Raw genomic sequence first — 18,479 nt, 5'->3', positions numbered from 1 at the left:
GAAATAAAAAAAGGATTGTGAAGTATATTATGAACTATAAGCCAAGAAATTAGATAACCTAAGATATAATGGACATATTTCTAGAAAAATGCAAATTACCTAAATCAACTCAAGAAGAAACAAAAGATCTCAACAGACCAATAAAAAGTTAAGAGATTGACTCTGTAATTAAAAACCTCCTAACAAAAAAAATGCCCAAGAGCAGATGCCTTCAATGGTGAATTTAACCAAACATTCAAAGAAAAATTGACACCAATCCTTTCCAAACACTTTTAAAAATCTGAAGAGGGGGAACACTTCCTAAATCACTCTGTGAGGCCAGAATCACCCTAATACCGAAGTCTGGTAAAAATATCACAAGAAACAAAAATTACAAACCAGTATCTCTTATGAATATATATGCAAAAATCCCAATGAAATACTTGGAAACTGAATTGAATGTACATTAAAAGGATTATATACCACAATCAAGTAGGATTTATCCCGGGAATGCAAGATTAATTCAACATAAGAAAAATCAATCAGTGCAATGCAGCACATTAACAGAATGAAAGAAAAAAACCATGATCTCAACTGATGCAGATATGGCATCTGTAAAACTCCAGCACCCTTTAATGAAAATACTCAGAAAATGAAGAATACAGAGAAACTTCCTCAACATGACAGAGGACATATGAAAACCTACACCTAACATGATACTTAATTGTGAAAGACCAAAAAACTTTCTCCTTAAGATGAGGAACAAGGCAAAGATGCCCACTATCACCACAGCTACTCAACAATGTACTAGATCAATTAGGCAAGGAAAAGGAAAGCAAAGGCATCTAAACTGGAAAGGAAGAAGTACAACATCCCAATTTGCACATGATATGGTTCTTTATGTAGAAAATCCCAAGGAACCTATAAGAAAGCTATGAGATCAAATAAATAAATTCAACAAGATACTGATCTTGTTGAATGTGCAAAAATCAGTAGTGGTCATATACACCAGCAATGAACAATCAAAATGAAAATCAAGAAAACAATTTCAGTTATAATAGCAACTAAAAAATTAAAATATCCAAGAATAAATTTAACCAAGGATGTAAAGGACATGCACAGAGAAAAGTATACATCATTGCTGAAACAGATTAAAGAAGGTCTAAAAATATGGAAATATTTTCTGTGATCATAAGTCGAAAATCCTTATATACTTAAGATATTAATACTACCCAAAGCAATTTACAGATTCAGTGCAATCCCAATCAAAATTTAAAAAGCCTTCTTTGCAGAAGTGAAAAAGCACTCCATCAAATTCATATGAAATGGCAAGGAACTCTGATTACCCAAAAAACATTTTGAAAAAAAAGAACAAAGTTGGAAGACTTACACTTCCTTATTTCAAAACTTATTACAAAGCTACAGCAATCAAAACAGGTGTGAAATTGGCACAAAGACAGATGTGTAAACCAATGGAATAAAATGAAGAGTACAGAAATAAATCCACACATGTACGGCCAACTGATATTGTTTTTTTTTGGTTTTTTTTTTTTTTGCATGGGCAGGTACTGGGAATCAAACCCGAGTCTCCAGCATGGCAGGTGAGAACTCTGCCTGCTGAGCCACCGTGGCCCTCCCTGGCGAACTGATTTTTGACAAGGGTTCCAATTATATTAAACAGGAAAAGAATAGTCTCCTCAACAAATGGTGCTGGAAAAACTGGAAGTCCACAGGCAAAAAAATTTAAGGCATGCAACAAGGTGAATGAAGTTGGAGGACATTATGTGATGCAAAATAAGCTAGAAACAAGAGTAAATATGGTATCCCCTCTTTTAGAAAATACTTATTAGAAAATTGGGGCCGAGTTTGTAAGCTTTTATAGCAGTCACATTTAGTCCGGAGTTGTAATTGTTATTTCTAGATTTTGAGAAGCTGTGCTATATATGCATAACTTACATGACACCTAAAACAGAGAGTAGGAGTTTAGCAGGTCTGCAAGTCAGCACTGCCACGTACAATAACTGCTGAAGAAACCAAAAAAGAGATCAGGCTTCAAATTAAAGATAAGAACAAATCTGTCTGGGTCGGGAATAAGGTAAATCAGAGTACAGGGGTAAGAAGGACACTGTATTTTAGAACTTCACCTACTGTATGAGACCAAAGGAAGAGAGGTTTATTTTGTCCAAAATCTAAATTTTCTGTGGCACATAATCTAACTCAGCCTGTCTGGATAGCTCATTAAAACAACCCAAACACATGGAGCCCAAAATGGGAACGAGGGCTTGTAGTTCTGTATAGCTTAATGTAATGTCCAGATACATACCAGAGTATGTTGAGCAGACAACTAAAAAGTATTGGCAAAGTCCCTTGAGGGATGGGAGAAATAATATGTAACTACTGAACATTACCACCAGGGAAACCCCGGATACTGTCTCAAACATTATGGACTCCCAAGTCAATAGGCCAAGCCCTTGATCTTGAGGCTTGCTCTAATGAAGCTTATTTCTGTAGCGGAGAAGTTAAACCTATCCATACTTATGCCTATGAGTCACTTCCAGACTTCTTTCATTGCTCAGATGTGGCCTCTCTCTCAATCTCTCTCTCTCTCTGGGCCCAACTCTGCAAGTAAAATCACTGCCCTCCCCACTACGTAGGACATGACATCCAGGGGTGAAAGTCTTCCTGGTGGCATGGGAGAAGAATCCCAGGATGAGTCTGGCCCTGGCACTATGGTATCAACAATGCCTTCCTGACCAAAAGAGAGAAAAGCCATGTAACAAATAAGGTATCAGTGGCTGAGAGAGTTCAAATAGAGTCAAGAGGCTATTCTGGAGACTACTCTAAGGCAAGCTTCAGCTAGATATTGCTATTTACAATGGTTTACCAAACCCTAACCAAAACAATTCCTGCCAACCTTAAAGAACACCTAGGGCCCTATCTGAGATTCTACAAAAGTTCCATGCACTAAGATTACTTTCCAGAAACCTACAACCTCCAGATGGATTCCTAGGCCAGATAAGTTTTGAAACCCAGAGGGCCCAGCCTCTCCAGAACATCAGCTAGTTCCATTACCCTATCCCATTTTATCGACAGCCCTTTCCAACATGAAAAAATGAGAATGGGCATAGTCTAAATACTTCTAAAGGTTGGGAGAAAGATCAAAGTAGGAGGAGTTATAAAAAAGATAGGATTTAACAAATGAGCATGACTGCTGAATCAGCATATTGATATTTCTTTTAGTCTCCAGTGTCTTGGAGCAGCTAGAAGGAAGACCCTAAAACTGTGGAACTGTAGCCCATACCAAACTCTGAAATCTGTTCTAGAACTACTTGTTACATTGTAGTTTGAACTTTATTGCTTTGTTGTATATATTTTTCACAATAAAAAAAATCAAAATCACCTCACACTCACTAGAATGGCTAGTATAATTAAAAACAACAACAACAATGGAAAATAACAAGTGCTGGCAAGGATAGGGAGAAATAGGAACCGAAATACATTACTGATGGGAATGTAAAATGGTCCAACTGCCGTTTGAGGAAAACAGTTTGGTAGCTCCTCAAAAAGTTAAATGTACAATTGCCTTATGCCCCAGTAAGCGCACTTCTACGTATATACCCATAGGAATAGAAAGCACGCAGTGGTACAGATATTTGTCTACCAACGTTCACAGCAGCATTATTCATAATAGCTAAATGGTGGAAACAACCATCTACAGATGAATGGATAACAAAATGTCGTATACTCTTAACAATTCAACCATAAAAAGGAATGAAGTTGTGATACATACTACAACATACATGAACCTTGAAGACATCATGTTAAGTTAAATAAGTCAAATCAAAGGACAGATATGACATCATTCCGCTCATAAGAAATGACTAGAACATGTAAATTCATAGAGAAAGCAAGTAGTGTACAGGTTGCCAGATCAGGGCTAGGGGAAATGGTGAGTTAATGCATAAACGTTTCTGTTGAGGGTGAATGAAAAGTTTTGGTAGTAAATGGTGGGGAAGATAGCACAATATTGTGAAAGTGATTAATCCCATTGAATTTTATGCTAAGAAATGGTTGAGATGGGAAATTTCATGTTACATATGTTTCCACAATTAAAAAAGAAAGAGACCAAACAGATAATGATAACTAAATGCAATAAATGATCCTGGACTGGATCTAAAAATGGAGGAAAAAAATGTCCTACAGATTCAAATATGCCTTTGGTATTACCAAAATGCTGATATGGCTGCTGATTATGGTGTTTACTATGTGGTAGCAGTGGATGTTGGTGGACTTGGAGTTATCACCTTATCACAATGTGATATCTTATTAAGTTTAACTCTTAAGTGCCACACAAAGTAGCTATTGATTCTCTCATTTGGGTTACTAGGTCCACCAGAAGTCTCCGAAAACAAAGAATATGGATGCAAGCAATTGTTTACCAGATACTGCAAACATTCTTTACAGTACATGAGATTATTGCAGACAGGGGTAGAGAAAAGAGGCAAGCTTTTCTTTTTGGACCGAGGAGTCCAAGTTGCTAGGCCATGTCAACTCTCAGAAGAAAACTGACTTAGTCCACCAATAATTTTCATTCAATACATGCTATTAATTTTCTGTATTTATCATGGACACCTAAATGGTTTACACAATCATTCTTCCATATTTAGTTATTTAATTACTAAAGCATTCTTATAATTTCACTGAGAAGAAAGATATGCCCTTTAAAACCTTTATGGAGCTACATATAATGCAAAGCCAGATGCACTGCAACTGCTCATTTACACGTTAGATCACTGGGATAGAGGTGGCTCTATTGTTTTACTTCCTCTGGCAAGAAGCTGAGTATAATTTAAAACTTAGCATCATAAATTGAAGGATGTGCTATTGTTTTCTGTTGGGTCATCCTTTTATTCTTCCATTGATCAATCTGCTTTAAATAAAGTTAAAATGGTTTATACAATCAAATACTATCCTAGTTTCAATGTACCATTATTTCTCTCTCTGCAAATCCTGGAAAAGGAAGAATTTATTGGTAGTAAGAATTGAGAACGGTATTAAACTGATTCTCTGAATTCATAAAAGTAGCCTAGGAATAGCTACATAATTCTAGTACATATAAGTACTGTAAGGAAATCCTTATATGTTAAAAATCACAATAATGGAGACCTTTCTCCATGAATATACCCCCTAAGAGAAACCATAAGCCTCTTTTTACATCTACCAATACATGCACCATGGCAGAGACAGCCCCAGGGAATTGACAGTCCCCAGATTGTCCAGTGTAACTGAGGATGGCTCAGAATGAATAGCCTGAAGGAGCCAGTGGCACTTGGTGACTTTCACAGTCAAGCATGCTAGTTTATACTTCGGGAATTCTTTTCTTCCTCCCACACCCTAACATTAAATATTTCCCTTAGGTTCTGTCCTAAATTGTCTGCTTGCCTCTAATCTCTCTGCCCTAGAGAAATGAGGGTCTTCCAAAGTTTCACTTAGCCCTGCAGTTGCTCAGATCTTAAATCTATCTCAAGCTCTGACCTCTTCTCTAAATTTCAGTCTCTTATCACTACTTGCAGCAGCATTTGGAAACCCTGCCACCTAAACAGGTCTAAATAACTTGCTGGTTTTTGTGGGTTTTTTGTTTTGTTTTAATAACTTACTCTTGACCTTCCTTCTCCTTTGATTAACTAGTTTTTTGTCTTCCTGCATACCCAGATTTATGGCCATTACCCTATTTCCCATGCTTTGGAGGTAGTTACACAGTGGCAGTGAGAAAAGAAATTGGCAACTGCTGGGCACGACTGCCTTAAGATCACAATGCCACCACTCTTCTTGATAACTACATAAAGAAGATTGTCTTTCATATTCAGCAATTGTAAACAATCGATCAGGTTAAAAAAGAGAGAAAGAAATACTACATTAGGATTGCGCCACTTGCTACAATTTAGAGCTTCATTATCACCCACTGAATACCATCAGAGAGAGAGAGAAGGAAGGGAGGAAGGGAGGTAGGGACAGAGGGAGGGAAAGAACACAGTGTATTTAGGACATTTCCTGTCAATCCACAGATAAAGAATTAGTACATGCCTTTGCGTTTTTTATATCAGTTTCGTTTATATAGTAACTTTTCTTGGGAAACTCATGATACTTCACAAACCAAAACAGTACACTGAAATAGAAAAAAGTGAGAATTACACTTTAAAAATTACATCAAGTCATACATGAAGCTAAAATATGTAATATCAGGCACAATGAGATTTAAAGAAACTTACTCATCTTAGTTATGAGATTTTAGTTGATTTTTAACGCTTTCTGTTTTGAAAGACAGAATCCATAATTTAATTCTATCACAATGCAAATTCATAGTATGTACTCCCTCACCAGAGACTGTTGCTTATGTTAAAGAGAGCTTAAAAAGTAAAAAAAAGAATCTGTATTTTTATCCAAACAATAGAAGGACATAGAACGAGTAATTTAATAAATACATTACCTGTGGAACACAATGTTTCAAAAGAAATCTAAGCCTTTTAAGTTTTTGCAAAATGACTTTAGATAATGTATTTATCTGTACAACATTAGGTGATAATAAATCTACTTTATACAGAATCCATTCTTCAAGAGTCCCAAACTTAATTATAGGCCAAAATATTTTAATTGCAGTTTTGAAGGGACAGACTTTATTTTTAACATTGCTAACATTTGCTTTAAAACCTTTTTAGGGGACAAGACTTTAGCAAGGCATGTATGGATGGGGTGGCGGTCAGGGGAGGGATTGTCCCAGCAGAATAAGTTATCACCTATTATTTTGGTCCTTCAAGAAAATCAATGACTATGGACTAGAAAAGTTCTAACGTTTTCCATGAACCAGCCAAGTACTCCAAGTTGGCCAATGGATACGTTATCTCACTGGGTCTATAACTTGGCCTGCAGTTTTCTCAAGCCAAGTCAGTGGTGTCCCACCCTCCATCTTCCAGTTTAGACCCAGCTTTAGACCCAGAAACTCAGAGCTGTCATGTGCTTAGTTCAAAGCCTTGGATCATGTCATAAACAACCCTACAAATGTTGCACTTATGACAGTCACTATCCCCTGCAGAGCAGGCTATATCCTTAAAACAGCAGCCATGTTAAGTCAAAACCTGTAAATCCATCTGTCTATTTAATCTCTCTGCAACTATCTGTACAAATACACATGCAAAATAAAAAGAAGTATTAAAGAAATTAGACTGCAGGCTCATTTAGGCTCACTTCAATCCCCCCTTTTCTATTTTCTTTTGTCCTTAAACTTAAAATCATTTTCCTCTGGCCTTTCACTGTGATAGTGAGTTAAGAAAAGAGCAAAGTGATTCAACAGAAAAGTGATTCTCTGCAGAAATCTGTGCTACTATACTTACGAATCTTCTGGCTTCCTTTTTAATTCAACTGTCTTTGAAAATGCTCCCAAAAAGCAGCAGAAGGAAAAGCCCAGTGAAATTTCTGAAATACACTTGCATCAAAAAGTTGATGACAGACAATGGAGAAGGTTGCAGAGCATTTATAAGCCTCCAAAATTCAATCTATTTCCTTTTTCCTACCTTCAGGCTTTTCACAAATGAGTACAAAGCCTTTGACTGAAAGAGAAAGTAGCATTGTAGAGATTTAAATCCCACCTAAGTCTTAGGAGATTTGAGGACTGAGAGTGTGTCAAGTACAAGACTTCCCATGCAGTTGGTGGCAGAAAAACCCGGTCAAATGTACTCTTTTATGTTCAAGAGAGAAGCTGAAATTACCCTTTGTCAGTCATAGTAGCTTAACAGAAACAGCTATTTGCACGATGACTTTGCTTCATTAAATACATTTAGAATTATTAAAAAAAAACAAAACCACAAATACAATTGTAACTGGATCACCTCTTCAAAGGTGTACTCTCTGTGCTCTGCTCGATCACCAAAAGCTAAAATTTAATGTTAAATAAAGGCACTGAATAGATCATCTGTTCTATGAAGGAAAATGTTATTCCATTTTTATGATCCTGTGTTGAATGAAAATTCCTATTGATGATGCTGCCCCACTGTAACATATATTTATATATATATACGTATAGACATGGCTCTCAGGGGAAGTAACAGTGATTTTAGAATTACACATCATATGTACGAGGTTGTCTGGTTTCTAAAACCAACATGGATCTATTAAAAGTTAGAAAAAACCTGAAAGCTAAAAATGAGTCAGTGTCAACACAGACTGCGTATTAGCCAGATGTCAGTATAGTAATGGCAAATTTCCCACCTTTCTTCCTCTTAGAATTCAATCTTTTCGAAAAAATGGCCATAATCTGCACCATTTTCTCCTCCAAACATTTTATCATCTAAAAATATCAATGTATATGTTCAAAGGGTATTTTAAAATCCTGCATAAAACTTTTCCATTTCAATTTGGGATGAAGGCAAGAAACCTGAAAAAAATAAAAGGGTTTAATAAACTATTTCTTGAGTACATTGAAGGCAAAACGAATGAGGCAGACCAAAACCTCCATGGAGAGGGCCAGCCAGCTGGAAGGTCAGCAGCCCCTAACCCCATTTGCAACTAGCGCCGTACCCAACCTTCTTATGGTTGGAATCTTGTTTTCTTGACACATCCCACACACAAGGCAATGACTGGTGCAAAACAGTCATCAAGTCTAAATGGGAGAGAATCTGGGAGGACGGGAGAACTTACGTCCCTATCTGCCCCAAGACCGCTTTCAAATTGTGACCTCCAAAAGATTAAGGGAGGAATAGGCTTAACAATCACACTGTTATTCTGAAAGAGCCGACTAAGATAACTTTATTCCCAGAATTATAACATTTCATGGCTGGACCGGATTTTAAGGGACATCCTGGGCACCTTTATCTCACAGAGAAGGAAAGTGAAGGCCAAGAGAATTAAGGTCACTTATTCTGATTCTCAAGCAGCTCTGTAAGGAAGCCAAGTTTCCAGACTCTACTCAGTAAGGATTCTCTGTTGAAATGACTCTTCCTCTGTAAAGATTTTCCTGCATCCCTCTCCCTAAACCCAATCCCATTTATCTCTCTCTCCTTCATGCTCTAAATGCACCTTGGACCCAGTTTTATTGTAGCACTTATCACCGTTCACATCAAGTTGCTTGCATGCCTGTCTGCCCTGTTAGACTTTGAGCTTATCTAAAGGCAGAACTGTGTCTTCCTCGGGGCTAGTTCTGTGCCTGGTGAATAGCAGCTGCTCCGTAAAAGTTTGTTGAATGAATGAATGAAATTTGGGAGAACAATGACATAGCACATAGCATTAAATCTGCCTTAGAAGCCTGCTTCTTTCGCTATTTCCTTTCCTAAGTTCTTCTCCCTCAAAGAAGAGAATAGCAAATGACTGAGGGTACTCATGCTTATCTGTTCCAAAAGAACTATTATTCTATTAGGGTTGTGAAAATAGCTAGTTTGCAACTTTTTTTTTTGGCTATGACTATACACCCTAAGCTGTATGTGGCCATCATGGCTGTAAAATCCTGGTTATTTAGTATAACCGAATGGGAAGTGTCCGGAGGCCATGAGGCACACAGACACAAACCCTGTCGAATTTCAGGGGTCTCCAGCCACAAGAGCCCCCAGAATACAGGGCCCCACTGAGTTGCGGGCATAAGGGAATTTGCAGCAGATGCCTATCTGCTCAGTATCTGGGCCTGCCCAAAGGGCCCCTGCCCTTCTATGGTCAATTTAGAACAAACTGCCCTTTCCAACTGCCCCCCTTCCCCTCCACCACATACTGGAGAAAGCTGCAAGTCAAATTCCCTGAAGCCATTTAGCCAATGGTTGAAACCAGGGTTTTCAACTAATCCCAGCCTGCTGGTCTCTATTCTGGTCTCTATTGCATAGGCTGAGTTCTTAGAAGAAAAATGTCCCCGCTTCACCCCATAACCTATATCTAGCTTCAGTTCCGTTAAACATTGATTTTCAAACAATCGTGAACTTGACATCCTTCTTTAAAATCTTTTAAAGAGTCAACAGTACTTAAAAACCTAGCTGCTGTTTACAGTGAAACCCAGGCTGCCTCACCACAACCCCAACTTTGCTTCCACCCCTCCATGCATTTCTCTCCCCGTCCCCGGGTCTGACCAAATACTTCCAACAGCTTTATAAAAATATTAACTAAATGTCTGCTCAGCAATTGGCTTCCTAAGAATGCAGCAATCATCTCTGTTTAAAACTAGCATCAAATTAAAACCAAGACAATGAGGTACCTTGGTACTGAGTTACCAGGAGTCAGAAGGAATTCCTGGTGCTAAATATCGATGGAGGTTGTCTTCAAAGCAGTCCATGGCTGCCAACATGAAAGGTCATTAAAATACAGAAAAAGAGCAAAGGAAACTGAATGGCATTCAAATTGTGCTCCAGGAAATAACACACACACACAAATTCATACGAACTTCAAAAAAACGGCTACAAAGGCTTCCCTGCGCGACAACATAAAGGAGGCTTGCGGCGGCCCATAATCATCTCCCCGGTTCTTAGGGTTCCCTTCCTTCCCTCTGCTCCATGCACATCCCATCCAGTCACTTACCACAACAATTTAGAAGTTAGGACAAAGAGGACACCAGCTGCTTGTACACTTTCTTCCAGGCCTGGGATTCTGCCTCGAATCCTTCCTATCTAGGATTGCCAAATTTAGCAAGTAAAATTACAGGTCACTCAATTAAACTTGGATTTCTGATGAACAATACTTTTTCAGTAGGGGTATGCCTCACGCGACATTTCTTCTGGCAACGTCATCCCTAGCCATTCTTCTATGCTGGTGATTTGAATGCAATAAAGTCAAATCCTCAAAAACCCACTTTAGTCCTTTTAGCTTAAGGTCCTAAGTAACCCCTCCATGGAATGAGCCCAGACTCTGCCAGGCCTCCGGTTGCCCAGAGCACTCAGAGCAGAGGGAACGCTCAGCCCCAGCTTACCTGACCAGCTGCAAGGAATTTATGGAAGTTGACTGTTGGAGAAAGCTATTTTTGATTCCGTGGCTCCTCCCTCCCAAAGCTTCCTACCACTCACTATCCAACCAGTCACTCTTCCCCTCCCACAGTGGCGCAACTTTTTATTTGAATGACCTTGATGCCTGGCGGAGCTCCCCCTCTATGAGGATAGTATGTGACCAAGTTCTGCATAACTTCTTACTCCAAATATATACAACTGTTTTTTGAACATGTGAAACATCACATGAAGATGAGGCTTTTAGGCTTTTTAAGGTTTTAATCTGTCTGTATGTGTCATGTGTGTGTAGACGGGCAGGTTAATGTGTGTGTGTTTTCCAGTTCTGTCTACTGAACACTCAAATTCAAGCAAATGTCATGATTAAAGTCCAGGAAAATGACCGATTAAGCATCATGTTTCTTTAACACACAGAAGATGTATGCAGGTACACATTCGAAACACACAAATAGCCACTGTTTGCGTATCTTTTTCAGCTAACCCTCCATTACTCACATTAAAAGAGAGGGGGAAGTAGAGGAGCATGGCTGATTCTAATAAGCAAAATAATGTATTCAGGAAAAATGGCCATCCATAATGGCCCCAAATTACAGGATACATCTATCACATAAATAGCAATTGTCAGCATTTAGGATACAATTACTAGTTACTGTCCTGAAATTATTTTTTTATTCATTAAGAATGCAGACTCTTTCACTGGAATTATAAAGATTCTGAATTAGCAGGGTCAGAAAGAATGAAACTGTTCTATACGACAGATGTTTATGTTTATCGACATGCCACAGGAACACTGATGATAATCCTGGAAAGGCTCTAATGGATCTTTTAGCCCAGCATTTGCCAGAATTTGGACCACAGACCACTAGATCCAAGAGAGGATCCTCAAAAACTGGGTGTCCGGGCAGGCCACAGTGGCTCAGCAGGCAAGAATGCTCGCCTGCCATGCCAGAGAACCCAGGTTCAATTCCTCGTGCCTGCCCATGTAAAAAAAAAAAAAAAACTGGGTTTCCTGGTCAAAAGGTTTTAAGAAAGAGCATCTTATATGCTTCTCAAGGAGAATGATAATATATGAGAGCTTAATAAAGATTTTCATATGTCCTACAGTAATGAAATCGCTTGCTTTTAGTTAACCCAGAATTTAATCGCAGAAACTTCTCCCCTTTTTTCATCAAACACCTGTCACCCCCTCTATTTAGGGTACCTTATGAAAATGCTGATCTAATCCAACTCCCTCACCCTAGGGATTAAGAAAGTAAAGCTCAAACTGAGGCAAACTGCATTTTATAAGTCAGGTTTGTTTTCCTCCATATTTCATTCCTATTTCTCTGGTAAATAGAAAAACATTTTAACTTGCCCCCCAAATTGGATCTCCCATTGAAACGCCATGTAATAGTTTTGCCTATACTTGATCTCCCCAAAACTAACAAGCTGGGGGTTTTTCCTCTGACAGCTACAAAAGCAAGATCCACAATCATCCTCCCAATATCTCTTTCCAAAGCTTTAAGACATTTCAGATCTTCCCAAAGGGCTTCTCTGGCTTTCTTCTTCTGTTTGAATTCTTCAGGCAGGCAAGTTCTGAAATAAGAACTTCCAGCCTTCTCTGTCCAACTGGCTTCTCTATTCGGCGACTTCCATCCCTTGAAGCCATGCCAGCTACTTTGGGTTTTCCATGACTTAAGGGTCTCAAGTGAGTTTTAACTGTACTAAAACTTGGGAAATAGGAAAGTATTTTGGTAATCCCTTCAATTCCTAAGGGTCTTCACTAGGCAAAATTAAGTATTTCCTGTCTCTCAGTAAAAAGAAAGTTTCAAAGTACAATGAAATTTAAATGCATATTTTACAGACATATAAGTAGAATATAAGGTGACAAAGACACTGATTATTGTACAGATTAAAGCAATTTATCTTTGCAGGGCTTAGTATACTGCTGAGAAAAAATTAAATAATTACAGGTTTATAGTCAGCGACATGTCCGTCTACCAAAAGGTTATATCAAGATACTGATTTACCTCTGCCTTTTGAAATTGGAGGCACAAAGATGAAAATCAGTCCCTGGTTTGCTAAGCATAAGTTTTTTTTCGGATAAAGAATGTTTAAAGCATGATATGGAAATGGGTCCTGCTATATTCGTGAGTGTGAACTCGTGTTTTAAACTCTAAACAGAGCCAAATATATTCACTTCAAAATAAGTATTTTCTTTACACACTTACCCTACTATCAGATTAAAACTAAACGTGTGATTTCCAAGTAGAAAGTTTCACATTGTGACATGTACAGTTATTAAAATACTTCGAGGGCATGAACGAAATCTATACTTTGTAGTGATAATATATTTTTTATCATCAAGTCTTTTTTAAATCTTTGTGCTAAGTTGTCATTAAAATTGTAGGCATTTTAGAAGACCACACAAATCCCCAAAGAAAATTTCAAACTCCAAATGCATTGTGTATTTAAATAAAGTGACATTCTGAGCCATGACTCTTTTAAAAAAAGCATCGCAAAATTAGGCTAAATTGCTGTTTGTTTCTGTTCTGCAGACATGAAAGCAAGCAATTTATTTGGCACAAATTCCTTCTCTTTTAAAAATAAAGATCTATTCTGCCAGGCCTGAATATCTTAAGTTTCATCCAAAATTTGTTTCAGAGATCTGAACAGAATTGGCAAAGTTCTAGATGAGGCAACGAGGTAACTTTTAAGTACATGTGCTACAAAATTATCCTTTCCCAATCTAATTTAGTTAAATGTAGTAACCTTGCTAATTCACCTCCTGCTTTCAGCAAGCAGTTAATATTTGATGATGATGAAACTGTTCCTGGTATTTAAAGAACTAAAGAAGGTCATCTACAAACAACGCAAGTAGAAGTAGAGTTAGTTTAAAGAAGTTAAAGTGAGAAGTGTAGGTTTTATGTTTTAAAATAAATCAATCTCTCAAACATAAATATCTCACACACTTAAAGCAAAGAAATTGAAATATTACCACTGCCAAATGGTAGCTGTCTTCCCAATCCAAAATAAGGGGGAAAAACAAAGCAAAGAACAGAGAGTTAATTAGTTTTAAAGTATATCAATTGTACTCCCCAATTCAGTTTAAAGAGCTGGAACAAGATGTAAAAGTGTAAAGCACTGCAAGAATGTACTGTTCCTTAAAAACTATACTCTGTACAAAGCACAAAACGTTCCTAAGAGCAGAATGATAGTCTAATGACTACCTTTTAATTAGTGGACCACTTCGGTGAAGGAAAATAAAATAAATCTACTGAATCGATCTTGAAAACTAGGTTAAAATTAGAAAACGTCAGAAAACATGTTTTTCTAAAAAATAAAATGAGACATTTCACAAACTTAGACTGTTCTTCTAAGCATATGCATATAATGCTCCTATTTATTAGTAGCAATGGAAATGTCACTAATTCCTGTAGGGAACCGCCAGTCCCTCAATATCAGAGGTCTCACCTCCATTGCCAGGTTTCAAACCCTGCCATGTTAGTGGGGGTTACTACTGTGTGGTTGTTGTTTTCAGTTCTTGCCTTGTCTCAATAAGCCTGTTAGTCCCTTCTGGGCTCTGCATGCCCCGTTCGTGTGTCTCTTATCAAAGGTAAATCAAACTTCATTCTTGAAAAATATCTGATAAGGTGATACAGTGGAATATATACATGAAATATATTGCTATGCCCCTGTTTTATACTTATTTTCCCATTAACGATAACTGGAACACTTATTTGAGATCTACTACTAATGTAGTATTTTGCTTCATGTTTTACATTGACTTTATATACCAGACTCTAGTATATATAGTCAAGGGACCCTTCAGATGTGACCTTTTCTGACCGTTCATGAGTAAACTGGAGAGTAATTGTGTATAATGTTTTGGCTCATGTTATTTGGCATGTGAAAATTATTGAGGTACATTTGGAGACCAGGTTGAGGCCCTTGTAAAATTATATTTTTTCCATTAATACCAAGAAGTAGTCATAATCACAATACTCATTTGAGGGGTTTATAGAATGCCATGATCTGGTTTACTTTTTTTTTTTGTCACATCCTGTCAGTGATCTGAATAATAATAGGTAACTGTATTGCGCAGGGCACTATCCTAAGTGTTTTACATGCATTATTTCATTTAACCGGCACGATAACCCTAACAGGTCTGTGCCATTATCACCCCCCTTTTATGGCGGAGAAAACTTGAGGCACAGAGAGTTGACATAATATGCCCAAGGTGACAGAGCTAATAAGTAGCAGAGCTGGGATTTGAACCTAGGTGCCCTGGCTCAGAGCCCATACTCTTAACCACTTCAATTAATTGCCTCTTAATCTTTTGACATGTGCTAAACTGAAGAATGAGCTAGTTCAAATATTTCTATTGTCTAGACCATTATTTTCCCTTTAGCATTATAATAAAGGTTGTACATCAAACTTTGGCTGTTAGGTATGTGCAGACACTATTTAAAAGACACATGCATGTGGCAAGTGAGATGTTAAGTATCTATGAACTCTGGCTGAGTTGAAAAGAAGTAAGTCAAGGTAACCAAATATTAAATATACAGTCCCTCATCCTCACTGAAGCAGAACAATGAGAATAAACATTTCCTTTCTTAGCACAGCTTTTTAGTAAATGTTTGCACTACAGTAGCATTTGGCCAATTGGTTTGGTAGAAGCAGTGTCAAATTATCGGGAGTTAGCTGGACGTCACACGGGTCATGGGCGCTTAAGCACAAGAGACCATGACCCGACAACAGTAACAGTCTAGCAATTTCCCATGGACGTAGAGAACAAATGGAAGTGGGGCTCAACGAAAGAGTTGGTCATACACTTTTCTGACTATTGTCACCACCCTAAAAGAAGAATCACTTTAAAACACAGTAGTGCCATTCAGAAACACATTTACTCAGGCCACAGCGTCTGAGTGCTGTAGATTCGACACTATCCCAAAGCAGAGAAAGTTTCCATACAATGACAAAAGATCAACCCTGGCCCAAAATGGTAGGAAATGGTCTTCTGAAACATGATGCTCTGTTGAGAATAAAGTTAAATGAGAACTCACTTGCACTACACATGCCACATCACAAAAGACTACCCCCAAAAGAGCTCGATGTTATTTGGGATTTGATGAAATGACCAGAGTTATATACTTTGAGATGGTACAAAGTAGGGGTGTGATCAATCTGTGGAGCTAAGAATTAGGGTTTGACATTTTAAGAGCATCAGCTGGAGCCTGTGAACAAGGGTTATGGTTATTCATTTTCCTTTCTATAGTGCCATTTCTTCGGTAATCAGTATTCACAAAATAAAATTAAAGATTTTACTACTATAAATGAATTTGTGGCTGCGCGAGGTAAATATGTCAATAATGTAAGCATGTCAATTCTAGTCAATATAATTTATCATTTATGTTTTTCTGCAGTTTTTGAAAGATAAGTATTATATACATTTGTTGATGAGAGTAGGGAATCTGGCTCTTAGAAGACACTAGACAATTGAGTATTCAGATTACAAAAGCGTACTTATACTTTTAGAGATAATGTTATGGGGAAACAATAATGACAAATAAATCCATTATCGATATGAATGAACTGTTTCAAACCAGGTCACAGTCTTTTCATACTGTCTACTAATGTACTTGTTCCTAAACAAAGGAGGAATCAATTTAAATTTTAAATGAATGCAATATTTTATTAGAAAGAGTCCTAGACTGAGATTCAAGTGCCCTGAATTCTGGTTAGCTTTACATTGTGGGTAAATTATTTTCCAATTATGTCTCTGCATTTCTCTAAGAATAAGTCCTGCTTCTAAATACTTATAGGTACTTTAAGAGAATTAAAGGGAAAGAGTGAAACTTAAGCTCTGGAAGAAAACTAGTAGAAGATGTGAAAAATACCTTATTTGGATTTCTTTATTGGTTCTTTATAATAGAGCCAAAACTTTACTGTGAATTAAGTATAAAAAGACTGGAGAGATCACAAGCTATAGTTGTTACCATTTTACTTGCCCTACAAAAGGAGTAATTCTTAATTATCTGGGAAATACAAATTATCATGTGCCTAGGAAGGGAATTTATATACAACGTTTAAAAGCCAAGGACACCTCTTTTATTAGAACTGGACATTATCATTAAACAGTTGCTGCTCCCACAGCTTAGTGCTATGGTAGGTGAAATGACAGAGATAACAAAATTAAAAACCAACAGATCCAGGCTTTAATCTTGTCCTTGCAAATAACTGGAAAGAGAAAAGAATTATTGCTCCCTTTTCAACTGGCGATAGGCCAGTGCATACTTAGGGTACAGGTTTATCCAGTCAAGAGATACTCTTGTGCCATCAGATGCTTCGAACTTGAAGATTTAGTGTAACTGTAATTCTCTTTACAGTCATTATGAATAAAAATGCAAAGTAATTCCCATTATATGAAAAAGTATGGAGCATCACAGTCTTTGGTTGGTTTTTTTTTCCTTTAACTTTGCCATAATTATTCTTATTTTATTTATAATATATAATAAAACGATAAAATGAAATAAGGTAAGCCATTTTCTCCTGGTAAGTTGGGAGGATAAAGCAACGCAAGTAATATACTGTAAGAGCAGATGTCAAAGGTGATTAAAATACTAACAAGTAATCACTTACAGTAAAGTGATTCTGAATATCATTTATGTAAATTGGTGAGACCATAGAATTGAATCTCATTATGGGATTGCTTATATAGGTTTGAGGCAATTTTTAATATTTTTCATCTCAACAGGCCAACTCTTAGAAACAAAAGTTGACTCATGTAAACGTGAAACATGTTTGAATTCCTTTGATATGTATACATTAGCCCTTTTTGTCCTCACATTTGAACTTCTGAAAGCTGGTAACACCTACAATAGACGTTTTGGGGTATAAAGTCCCTAATTTTTCCAAAGATTTATAAAGGGCAAAAAACTAAAATGCTTTTTTTTTCTACTTGATTTCACACAAGCACCAAGGTGATTCTTCCCCAATGACATGCAAGTAACGTTTCATGAGAAGTTTCCTTACGTGCTATAAAAACAGGGATACGTGATCAAATTTGAGAAATGTTGGGTTAAACAGAACTAAACTGGTTTCTTTCTTGCTGGACTGCTCAGAGCCTTTACTATAGGCTTATAAGCATTGTGATGTTCTTTGTGGGAGAAATAAGCTTCCCAAAGATAGATACGCCTTCCAAGACAGGCACCACTTTGCTTGCACCAGATCTGAACATAAACAATAACCCAAGAAAGGATATTTGAAACAGTGGTGAGGAAGAATTCGGAAACTGAGAAACTTCACCCTTAGTTGATACCCTTCAGAACTATTTTGGGTTTTTTCTACACCAATGGTTCTCAAACTTTAGTGTGCATCAGAATCTCTTGGAGAGCTTGTAAAGACAAATTACTTGGCCCTGGCCCCAGAATCTTTGATTCAGCAGGTGAGGGATATGGGGTGGGAGGTGAGAGGCAACAATTTGCATTTCTGACAAGTTCTCAGGTGATGCTGCGGCTCTTGGTCTGCCCACCACACCCGGTTGTAAAGTGATAC

General features: G+C 37.5%; 1 protein-coding gene across 7 annotated transcripts in view; it reads right to left on the bottom strand.

The window, feature by feature from the left end:
• Positions 1 to 18,479, bottom strand: part of MBNL3 (muscleblind like splicing regulator 3) — a 117,932-nt gene that overhangs the window by 38,876 nt on the left and 60,577 nt on the right. The window contains exon 1 of one of the 7 annotated variants that reach the window (XM_077145088.1): positions 10,913 to 10,935. The exons of 5 other annotated variants lie outside the window; for them this stretch is intronic. The gene's annotated coding sequence lies outside the window, so the exon portion shown is untranslated. One more of the 7 variants, XM_077145086.1, reaches the window with a different exon arrangement.

This window comes from Tamandua tetradactyla, chromosome X, assembly GCF_023851605.1.
Source record: "Tamandua tetradactyla isolate mTamTet1 chromosome X, mTamTet1.pri, whole genome shotgun sequence".
Classification (NCBI taxonomy): Eukaryota; Metazoa; Chordata; class Mammalia; order Pilosa; family Myrmecophagidae; genus Tamandua; species Tamandua tetradactyla.
This window is presented reverse-complemented; position numbering and strand designations above follow the sequence as displayed.